We start from the raw sequence: 12,195 nt of genomic DNA on the forward strand, positions 1-12,195 counted from the left end.
TATTGAAGACCACCTATCTGTATGATTGCTATATGCTTATAATGCATAAAAGAAAAAAGGATTTTATGTAATGCACTGGAGACTTTCCATAAACTGGAGGAATTGTTGTGTTTCACATAGACTATTGTAGCTTAATATTCTCTATTACATCTTGAATTCAAATGGTGAGTTTCATTTACAAATGTACTTTAATTTAGATCTGTACAGCACTTACAAAACATGCCTGTTGATTTTTAATAAAACGCTGCTGGATATTCTAGCAAAATGATAGCCTGAAAGGCCCGAAGAATTGTCAGTGAAATTGCTTTGTTTTGATACTAACACAAAAAAATTATTTTCAGAGAATGTTCCTTATGTAAGTGACCTCATTTTCTATTCCTATTAATACACAGCAAACACTTTATTGTCTGTAAACAATGTTGAAGTTCTAGTTATAAGAAGGCAACAACCCAATCTTAACAAATGCTTCCTGTAAGCTGTTTATCTTCAGGTTCGCAGCATGTAGCTCTGTTAAAACACTTTCTTTTCATCTTTAATGTGTGTCCTCATTCTTGAGTCACAGTATGATATTGGCAGGTTATCGGCTGCATATAGCTTGAAGTGCCTCAGTTCACTGGCTTCATTTGCCTGCAACAAATTAGTACATTTTAAGCTATTAAGAATCACGTTTCTCTCCTGAGGAAACCTTGAATATTGGATGAATGTGTAACCTTGCTCAATCAATTAATTTCGGAAATGGGGAAGGGGTGTTACATCCTAAAGCTTAGCTATAGGTGTATAAAATTGAATGTGTGGATTTGAATTACATCCTGATTTTCAAAGCTTCTTCTTTTTATTCATTATTCATTTGTTCTTTTATTTGAATATGTATTTTTTTAATTTAGGGTTATGTATATATTTAAAATATACATTATATTAAAGGAGAGCATTTATTTATGAATATTTTGCTACCAGATACATACTGTATCTGCATTAAGAAAAAACATTACACAAGTCATAAATAAATGACAAAATTTACATTTTTACTAGGGTGCACCGATACCCTTTTTTGATTGGCAAATATGAGCACCAATACTTTTGGTCAAGTACCTGCCAATACCGAGTACCAATACTTTGCAGTGCGATTTGCGTCCATACATAATGTATGGATGCAAACTGCACTAAAAAGATTGGCATGCAATTTGAACAGGAATGCAGTACAATTCCCATCCAAGTTGCATGCAGTTTTCTCACTGCTCCTGTGTGAACCCAGGCTTATCATAGGTGGGGGGGGGGGCTCAAAAATTTTTAATTTGGGAGGGATGTTATGTGCTTGGGTGTAACTTTATTTTTTTACAAAAAAAAAACTGTTTTACTTAACTTTTTTTTCATCACATATGAGACACAAAGTCCCCTATGTGATGATTTTTGGTGACAGGTTCTCTTTATTAAGACATGCGAGGTCTAAAAGACCTCCAATGTGATCCATTAGATGTATTGCAATACAAACCACATTGCAATACTTCTTTCCCTGGCTATTGTAACAGGGAAAGTGACAGCTGTGACCCAGAAGTGAAATCATGGACGTCGCCTTCCAGGTCACACAAAGAAGGAGAGCAGATGCTCATCTACTCTCCTCTCTCCCCTCCACCTGCCGGCACCAGCCATGACTCTCCCCAGGCCTGCAGATGGGCAAGTGAAGTTAGTGCAAGCCTGTAGGGGGGTTGTTGTTGACTGTGTCCACCTGACAGGCAGGAGGTCTGCTTGTCAGGTTTATACACAATCCTGGTGGCTGCAGCCACTGGATTGTGTATAAAAGACCCTGTTGTCAGGTCCTTATGGCGTACGGACCTGGCAGCGAAAGGGTTGATATATTTTTTAATAAGTTGGGATTGTTTTTACTCTTCTGTTATGTGTCTCTTGTGGTATCTTCACTGCCTTGATCATGCTCTCATATTTCTTATTGCATTCTTTGTAGTGTTGGAATGCTGATGGATAAAGGATAGTTTTTTCTCTATAATATACCCTTTTACACTGCATTTAGTCACCCAGGTTTAACTTAAGTTTTTTTTATTTTTGCTCCCCATTAGAACACACTGGCTGATGCCATTAATTAATATGTTTGTAAAGCACTCCCACTTTTCCTCCATGGTTTACGTTTCTAAAATATCTTCCCATTTAATGTTGTGAAGTATAGAGTGCAGCTTAGTAAAGTTAGCTCAACAATTACCCTGGTATCATTGTTTCCCAAGTTATCCCTTACATCCACTTCTGCAAGCAGATCTTTGTTGTTTGTAGGTTGTAGGTCTCTTTTCTAGTTGAGGCATTCACTAATTGACACATGAAATTGTCCTGCAAGACAGTCAAGAAATGATGAGACCTAAATGACTGAGCAGTTCCATCTACCCACTCAATATCTGGATATTTGAAGTCCCCCATGATAACAGCATTTCCCTAGCTCGCTACTATTTCTACTTGTGAGAGGAAATCAGTCTCCTCTTCATCCTTCAGGTTAGGGGGCCTGTAGCATATACCCACTACTAATTTTCCATTTGTGTTTTCCCCTTGAAGCTCCAGCCACAAGGATTCCACCTACTCCCTTGCCCCATTAGTAATGTCATCCCTCTGCTCCATCAGTGTCACCCCTGATCTGATATGTCCAACATCATGCAATCAAGCAAATTTGGAATGTGTCAACTCAGGACTGGCCTCTCTAATGCTTTTCCCTCTACCCTATCTTCTAATTGTCACCCAACTATCCTGTTCTGGTGCCTGCACTTCTATATCTCCACCCACCTCTGTACTGGCTCCTGCCAGCACCAGATGGGTACTGTCCAAACTTTCTTTCCGGTTGACAATGCTTTGCAGTTGTGAGGGACCGCCTTGCATCCCGCCTGGGTTCTTCCATCAGAGAACTGCTTGAATTTACTGAGCACTGGAAATACAGATATCACTACACTGCAGGTGCTCTGACAAGACAGACCCTGCTTCCACATACAGCAGCAGCTCTACTCCCCCCCCCCCACTGTCTATGAATGGGTGCACACAATATGAAGCACTCCATGATTGGGCAAGAGGAGGGGTGGGCACAGCACCTGCACACTACTCTACAGCTGCTGAATCTGAGACCCTAAGGTATAGCTGAGCTCCCAGCACTCAGTAAACATGTAAATTAAAGAGATAAGTCCATGAGGCTGGATGTACAGTGGGGCAAAAAAGTATTTAGTCAGCCACCAATTGTGCAAGTTCTCCCACTTAAAAAGATGAGAGAGGCCTGTAATTGGCATCATAGGTAGACCTCAACTATGAGAGACAAAATGAGAAACAAAAATCCAGACAATCACATTGGCTGATTTGGAAAGAATTTATTTGCAAATTATGGTGGAAAATAAGTATTTGGTCACCTACAAACAAGCAAGATTTCTTGCTCTCACAGACCTGTACCTTCTTCTTTAAGAGGCTCCTCTGTCCTGCACTCATGACCTGTATCAATGGCACCTGTTTGAACTTGTCAGTATAAAAGCACCTGTCCACAACCTCAAACAGTCACACTCCAAACTCCACTATGGTGAAGACCAAAGACCCGTCGAAGGACACCAGAAACAAAATTGTAGACCTGCACTAGGCTGGGAAGACTGAATCTGCAAAAGGCAAGAAGCTTGGTGTGAACAAATCAACTGTGGGAGCAATAATTAGAAAATGGAAGACATACAAGACCACTGATAATCTCCTTCAATCTGGGGCTGCACGTAAGATCTCACCCCGTGGGGTCAAAATGATCACAAGAACAGTGAGCAAAAATCCCAGGACCACACGGGGGGACCTAGTGAATGACTTGCAGAGAGCTGGGACCAACGTAACAAAGGCTTCCATCAGTAACACACTACGCCGCCAGGGACTCAGATCCTGCAGTGCCAGACGTGTCCCCCTGCTTAAGCCAGTACATGTCCGGGCCCATCTGAAGTTTGCTAGAGAGCATTTGGATGATCCAGAAGAAGACTGGGAGAATGTCATATGGTCAGATGAAACCAAAATAGAACTGTTTGGTAGAAACACAACACGTCGTGTTTGGAGGAGAGAGATTGCTGAGTTGCATCCAAAGAACACCATACCTACTGTAAAGCATGGGGGTGGCAACATCATGCTTTGGGGCTGTTTCTCCGCAAAGGGACCAGGAAGACTGATCCATGTACAGGACAGAATGAATGGGGCCATGTATCGTGAGATTTTGAGTGCAAACCTCCTTCCATCAGCAAGGGCATTGAAGATGAAACGTGGCTGGGTCTTCCAACACGACAATAATCCCAAACATACCGCCCGGGCAACGAAGCAGTGGCTTTGTAAGAAGCATTTCAAGGTCCTGGAGTGGCCTAGCCAGTCTCCAGATCTCAACCCCATAGAAAACCTTTGGAGGGAGTTGAAAGTCCATGTTGCCCAGCGACAGCCCCAAAACATCACTGCTCTAGAGGACATCTGCATGGAGGAATGGGCCAACATACCAGAAACAGTGTGTGCCAACCTTGTGAAGACTTACAGGAAATGTTTGACCTCTGTCATTGCCAACAAAGGTTATATAACAAAGTACTGAGATGAACTTTTGATATTGACCAAATACTTATCTTCCACCAAAATTTGCAAATAAATTCTTTCCAAATCAGCCAATGTGATTGTCTGTCTGGATTTTTTTTCTCATTTTGTCTCTCATAGTTGAGGTCTAACTATGATGCCAATTACAGGCCTCTCTCATCTTTTTAAGTGGGAGAACTTGCACAATTGGTGGCTGACTAAATACTTTTTTGCCCCACTGTACCTCATTGGACTTAATCCATAGTAATTGTGCCGAATTTAGAAAGTGCATTTTATTTTGATGTGTTTCAGGTACTTATATAGTGCTGTCAATTTACATAGTGCTTTACATATATATTCCACATTTACATCAGTCTCTAACCCTCAAGGGGCTTACAATCTAAGGGAGGAAACCAGAGTACTTGGAGGAAACCCAAACAGGCACAGGGAGAACATGAAAACTCCAGGTAGGTGGTGCCATGGTTGGGATTTGAACCAACAACCCTAGTACTGCCAGGTTGAAGGGCTAACCATTTAGCTACTGTGCATTAACCTCCCTAGTAGTCTGATTATGTCAATATTTCTGTGCTCAAAGTGGTACATTGCTTTCAATGGAAATATGTTGCTTTTTTATTGTAGGCTTGTTATTCTTACGAATAACTCACTGAAATCTGTCCAAACAAGAGCCTAGTAAACATTCCGAGTATGATAACATTTGAAACACAAAATCATAAATTATAATATAAATAATCATAAAAAATATTAATATAATAATAAATTTAATTCAATTATATAATCAAACCAAAAAAACTGAAATTTGAAATAGAGTGCCAAGTTTGCACATCACTGAGCTTAGTCGCAAAATCGGTTTCAGTGTCTGATGACGAATTTCCCCACGAATCATTATCACTCAATTCTGAAAGTGGTTCTAATTTACTGTCACTGTTCTCTAGCTGGTTTAAAACTGCTTTTGACCTAAAGGGACGCTTTTTGGATGCCATGGACGTTTCTCAGCTTCCAGCCAGAAAGGACAGTAAAAATGCAGGCAGGGCACTGGACAAAGCACTAGGAATAAAATGTATGTGAAATGGCTTGATACAGTAATATAATACTATAAGATTTTAGTGTATTGAGTGAATGTAGATTGTGAATCCTAAATTGTAAGCTCGAAAGAGCAGGGCCCTTGAATCCCTCGTGTTCTGTTTTGTTACTGTATTGTCTCATGTACTGTCCCCCACTATAATGTACAGCGCTGAGCACACCTTTTAGCGCTATATAAATTCTGTATAATAATAATATAATAATAATGTCACATTTTTTAATTTCCCGCCGGTTCCGTCCCCCGTATGTCTCGTACGTCCCGACGTTCGCAGGGAACGGAACCCAGAAGACGGATGCCGGCAACGGCCAGAGGACATGGCAAGGGGGGGACATCGCCGGAGCGCAGGACAAGGTAAGTGCTGGAGGGATCCCTGAGCAACCCTGAAGTGTATTCCCAAGTGTAGCTCAGCATTACTGCTTCTGGTACTGAAAGTTAACCCCGAGCTACACTCGGGAATACCGCCAGGGAGGTTAAGATTTCAAGACTTTTTCAGACTCTGACTTCTGTTAGCCACAAGAGTACATTCAGTAACATGTTACTATCTATGCAATCTTCATTACTATAACCCTCCTTTTCTTTTGTAAAAACTGAGTCTATCGCTTCCACCTGGTTCTGGAGGACCATGGGAGCCTTCCAGAAGCCAGTAGGTGGAAGAGTTGGAGACCTAATCTGCATGTTTGTAGGAATCTAACCAATCCCAGGTTTGGAGGCCCTGATAGAATGGTGGACCAGCCCATAAATATGGGATAGTCAGGCCGGCTGGGTAGTCAGATGGAAGATGGAGTGCTGAGGAGACTGGGAGGGGTCCCCTAGATCTGGGAGGGCTGGCCTTCAGGCTGAGCTCAGGCTGGCTCAGAAGGATCCATTCAGCAGAATGGCATGAACAGGATCAAGGCCTGGGAGCAGTGGGAACACACCCAGGGATTTAAAAGGGGAGAGACTGCCACATGTAGCAAGCTTTCAGCACTGTGCTAAATCCTTTTTCTTAGTCCTGGGAGATCTTCAGAGCAGCCAGGAGGGCTGGTTGTGTCTGCAGGCTGTGGAGCTGGGAGTAATTCTACAGGGGAGAGAAGACATCTCTGCATGGAGTTACAAGAAGCTAAGTTGATTTCAGAGGGGATGCACATTCCTTGCCCATAAGGGACTGTTGCTACTGATCTGCAATGACTGATGAAAAGAACAGTCCAGGATCTGTTTCTGTAAATAGGAAAGAAGTTGTTCCTGTGCTTTGATTCAATTAAGTTGGGCATCCCATAATCCCCATTACTCTAAGTTAAATTCCCCTAATAAAACAACAATAACCAAGCTTGTGGACTGTTCACTGACTGTGGATGAAAGTGTGGAAAATGCATGTTGCCTGGCTGTGCAGACCTTGGGGGTACCAAGAAACACAGTGGCCCTCACAAGGGTAGCACTACATGTAGATGCCTCTTAATTTTGTATGGGCACATATTATTTACTGTATAATATTTTGCATGCATATATCTTCCATTGTTGGAAAATCTTGCTTTGTTTTGATCAAATATCGGCCCATGCATGGCTACCCCACATAACCCATAATGACATTTATCAACCCAATGGCCAAATAAAGGAGCTTACAGGACAACACTATCACTAATTGTGTGGCATTTGCCTAGTGTTATCAGGCTGCAACAGCAATTGCTGTTACTGGCACTAAAACAGATTCTCAAAAAATTATTATTTTGCTTAAGTAAATTTTATACAGAGAGGCAAAATGCCACACCTACTGAAAAATAGTTTTAGCATTTGGATACACTTTTTTTTAAACAATACAGGTTTAGTTTACCCCTTTTTAAAGTTAATTGAGAGAGAGGTAAGGGACTGCAATGTTCAACTCGTTCTAAAAATGCTAGTTCCCTGGCTGTGTCTAATTTAAAGTGCTATTAAACCCACCCTTTAAACAAAAATGTAATATAGTGCAGCTTACTAATCCTTGAATGTTGCGTTTGCACTAGGTTTTTTTAGTCTTTTTTTCCTTTATTTTCAGCTGGTGACCCATGCCTGTTTTTTCCCCCAGCATTTTATGCTTCCCACCATTTATCTGGCCCAGCAGACCTTAATTTCCTTCTTCCCTGCTTGCTGCCAGAGGGTGGTCACCTGTCCTTTCCTCAGCTCCTGGGCCAGGCTTTTTTGAACGGGATCGGCTTCAGTTTTGTGTGTATGTCACAGGTCCCAATCGTAGTTTTTCTGCCATGTTTGCCTTTTTTTTAAATAGCTGTGATATCTCCCGAGGAAGTGAACGCTGCTTCACGAAATGCATCGAGATGTACGGTATAACTCTGCCTGATCATCTTTGTACATATCTCAAATATTGTACTGTATAAAAGCATTGCTCTAATAATTGCTGATTAATGCACAATTGCTATATTTTAATAAGTGTTTTACTTCTTTACTAGTCTTTTCATATTTATACATGTTAAATAAAATCTAAATTTTATATTGATTAGTTTGTTTGAATGGAGTACCTTTCTTGTTCAAACATTTTATTAATTTCAGTAATATAAAAAAGAAACAGGTGTAGGACATCCATTAACATGTACAGACATAAATAAATGCAAAAAGAAAACATGGTGTCCTACGGAGAAGGAGGATTACTGCAGTTGTTGTGAGGAACCATAGGGTAACATAAAGGGGCATAGTGGTACAAGGGAAGATGGGACCTTAATGAGCAACTGAAAAGGAACACTAGGCAGTTTTCTCTTTTGTGTGCATTAAGTATATACATAAAACATGCAGCGCTAATAAAAACTGAAGAAAAATGGAGCAAGAAATCATGAAATTCAAACAACAAACCCTATAAAAACGTGATCCTCTACATAGAGGGATATGTGATTATATAATAGTGAGATTATGATGGAATAAAATGCCGCTCGATGGCGTGATCAATACTGATAGGTGCAAACGTCCAGAATCTGCGTTATGAAGTGCACAGTGATAATGATGATAACTCTCAAGGCAGAGTGATGAAAACTGGTGACTTCTGTGACCGTGTTCCTTATAGGGTGATGAGTAAAGATTGCACTAACCGGAAAGCACAATTTAGTTTGAGTAATTAATAACCAACTACGGGTCATCCACATCTGGGAACTGGATCACAGCGGGGGTCATCTGGCAGGCATCAGCTGGGCAAGTATCGCAACCTCAGGGTCTCCAAGTACCAGGAAAAAAGGAATCTTCTCACCAGCAGGGGGAGCCAGTCTCACCATTAATGTAGCAGCCACCAGGTCATCATGGTATGCCTTGAAGAGGGGGGCGGGGGCTCGGGAGTAACGAGCCAAAACAGAGAATCCAGATAGTGTAGTACTTTATTAGAACAGCGGGGGTGTATGACACAGATAAGAACTCACATGCTGCAGCCTGGAAGCTGGCAGGGAGAAATCCAAGATGGCCACCAGCTGTCCACGTGGGCCGTGCAGAGTGACGTCACAGGGTATAGGGTACCTCCCTAACGCGTTTCGTGCCCATGCACGTCGTCAAAGGGAGTGTGCCTCCTTTTCTGACATCTCTTATATACCGCACCGCACGCATGCGCAGTAGAGCCGCATCTTGTCATCGCGGTCGGTTCGCACATGCGCAATGCATTCTGGATGGTTCTGGTGTGTTAGATGGATTAGAAGATTTATATGGATCTGATTAAAAAATGAAAGCTAGACTCAAGCTAATATGTTTGAGCAGTTACAGCAACAGTTTTTTTTCTTTTTGGCATAACAATTGTACATAAATTAATACAAATGACCATTGCAAGCACCCCTGTCAGTGGTAAATGGTCTGTCTCAACCACTTGACTGCCACTTTTGATAAACATCTTGGTCTGATAAATGCTATTGAAAAATAACAGACTTAATGGCAGGATCACCCAGTGAAAATAAAAGAGAAATGGACTTAAAAAGAAACATAATACAGCCACCAAATCTAAGAATAAGTAACTGCAATATGCTAGATTTTTGTTTTGGAGTTTATTACCATGTTAAAATGAATGTCAGAATTTCTTCTCTCTTTACTTGTTCTGGATTCAGACAAACTGAAGCCAAAGAAATGGTGAGACAGCCTCTCAAAAGGAGAGCTTATCACAGCCAGCCTCCACTCTTCTCTCATGACAGTTTCCCTTTAAATACCAATAACTTCTATAAAATATCTTGTCTTACCATTAACAACAGTCCCACAGATGAGTAAACGCTGTTTATCTCTCTTTTTTAAGCTCTAGTTTTTCTTCCTTAAATTATTCCTGCTTGTGTTTATATTTTAATGCATTCATGTGAAATATGAATTATAGATTAAAATGTAATTGAACTGGAGACTGAGTATATTTTTACCACCAGAAAAAGAGATAATCTTTAGACAGCCATATATGACACTTAGTTAAATGTGTAAAGTTTTAATAATGCTATATTTATATTGTGTGCTAATTATGTTCATTATATTTCAAGACTACATTCTTCATTGTGAAAATAAAATACATTAGACTATTAATGAAGGTAAGTGTGCACACAGCATGAAGCATAATTATGATCCAATGTAACAACAAGCACTGTTAACTTGAAAACCTCAAGTGGATTTCCATTTTTTAGATGATGTATGTAAATTACAGACATTTTAACATTTACATCATTTATCATTCTGCACAGGGTTTGGTTTCAAGCTTTCCTTCAGACTGATTTTATAATTAATTATAAAAATGGCTACTGTAAGGACATGCATAGGATCTGGAATTTAGAAAACCGTTATCCACAAAATGGAAAGCCAGAAAAAAGTCATTATTTTTTTCCTTTCCTGTAAGGGCTTATTCACAAATATGGATTTTTTTTTCTTATGATGTGTTTTTCATTGAAATCAAAGGAAACACATCAAAACACGTCAACTTGTGCTAACATGTGATTTACATTTGTAGTTAATGGCAATTCACATGATATGCATTAATGCACATTGAAATGTGCTGTTGAGCTCTTTGAAGTAGTGACATGCATCATGACACATGAAATTTATATAATTTCTTTCACACAAATAGAGTATTCTTTTAGTGGTATTTGATCGCCACTGGGGTTTTTATTTTGTGCACTGTAAACATAAAAAGATCAACAATTTTGAAAAAAAAAAACAATATTTCTTACTTTCTGCTATAAAACATTGAATAAAACATTTTAAAAAATCTAATTTCTTTATAAATTTAGGCCAGAATGTATTCTGCTATATATTTGTGGTAAAAAAAATACCTGTATATTGATTGGTTTGCATTAAAGTTAAAGTGTTTTCAAACTATGGGATATACTGTATACTGGATTTTTAATTTTTTTTTTATGCTAGTATGGCGGTGATCAGCAACTTATAGCAGGACTGTAATAGTACGTTGTCATTAACTGACACTTTGTGGGAACCAGTAATACTAATACAGTGTCAGTGCTAATAATATACACTGACACTGTACTAATGACACTGGTTGGGAAGGGGTTAACATCTAGGGGTGATAATAGGGTTAAGTATATGTCTAACAGTGCTTTGTGTGTGTACTTTTACTAAGGGAGGACCTGATTTTTATTCCCTGTCAGTGTGACATCCCCTGATTGTTAACATACACAGAGCTCTGTCCTGCCAGCTTCTTTGCCGATCACGGGTCCCGGCCATCAATCACTGACCGGGAACCCCTGATCAGCTTGTGCTGTTATTTAATCATAGCACAGTTGGGGTGGCGGTACTAGGTACGTGATCCAGCGCAGGAGAGCCACCTTGTCACCATACATGTAAGTGATGCAGTCAGCAAGTGGATAGAGATAATGGGGAGGTGGCAAAAACGTCAAATGTTTGCAGTTTGGAACTGTGGGTCTCGTTGTAAGTAGAACATGTTTTGCTAAATAATAACTGTGAGACAAATTAGGTAGGCAGTCTGTCAGTAGTATTAACGTTTTTTATTTGTCTGGTCCCCTTTGATATATGCTTTTATTATCTCTTGATCTTGCCAGTAGGCAATTTTTCTACTTCCGGTAACAGGCCAATCTGTCCAGCTGTTAAAACTCCAAAACATTATATATTTTCTGAAAGCAGAGACCCAGAGAAATAAAATGGTAGTAATCACTTTTTTTTCAGTGATATATAGCATTCGTAGTGTAATCATCATATTCATACGTAGGTGTACCTGCCGCATGCATTTATGTTCTTATGCATGTGGGTACTTGTCTGTTAATTCACCGGATTTATGTATTTATTTTTATATATATACAGTCATGGCCGAAATTGTTGGCACCCTTGATATTTTTCCTGAAAATCAAGTATTTCACACAAAAAAGGTATTGCATTAACACATGTTTTGCTATACACATGTTTATTCCCTTTGTATGTATTGGAACAAATATAAAACAGAGGCAGAAAAGCAAATATGACATAATGTCACACAAAACCCCAAAAATGGGCTGGACAAAAGTATTGGCACCCTTAACTTAATATTTGGTTGCACACCCTTTGGAAAACATAACTGAAATCAGTCGCTTCCTATAACCATCAATAAGCTTCTGACACCTCTCACCCGGAATTTTGGA

This window comes from Staurois parvus, unplaced genomic scaffold, assembly GCF_062004578.1.
Source record: "Staurois parvus isolate SC_StPar_1 unplaced genomic scaffold, SC_StPar_1.0 ptg000648l, whole genome shotgun sequence".
Lineage (NCBI taxonomy): Eukaryota > Metazoa > Chordata > Amphibia > Anura > Ranidae > Staurois > Staurois parvus.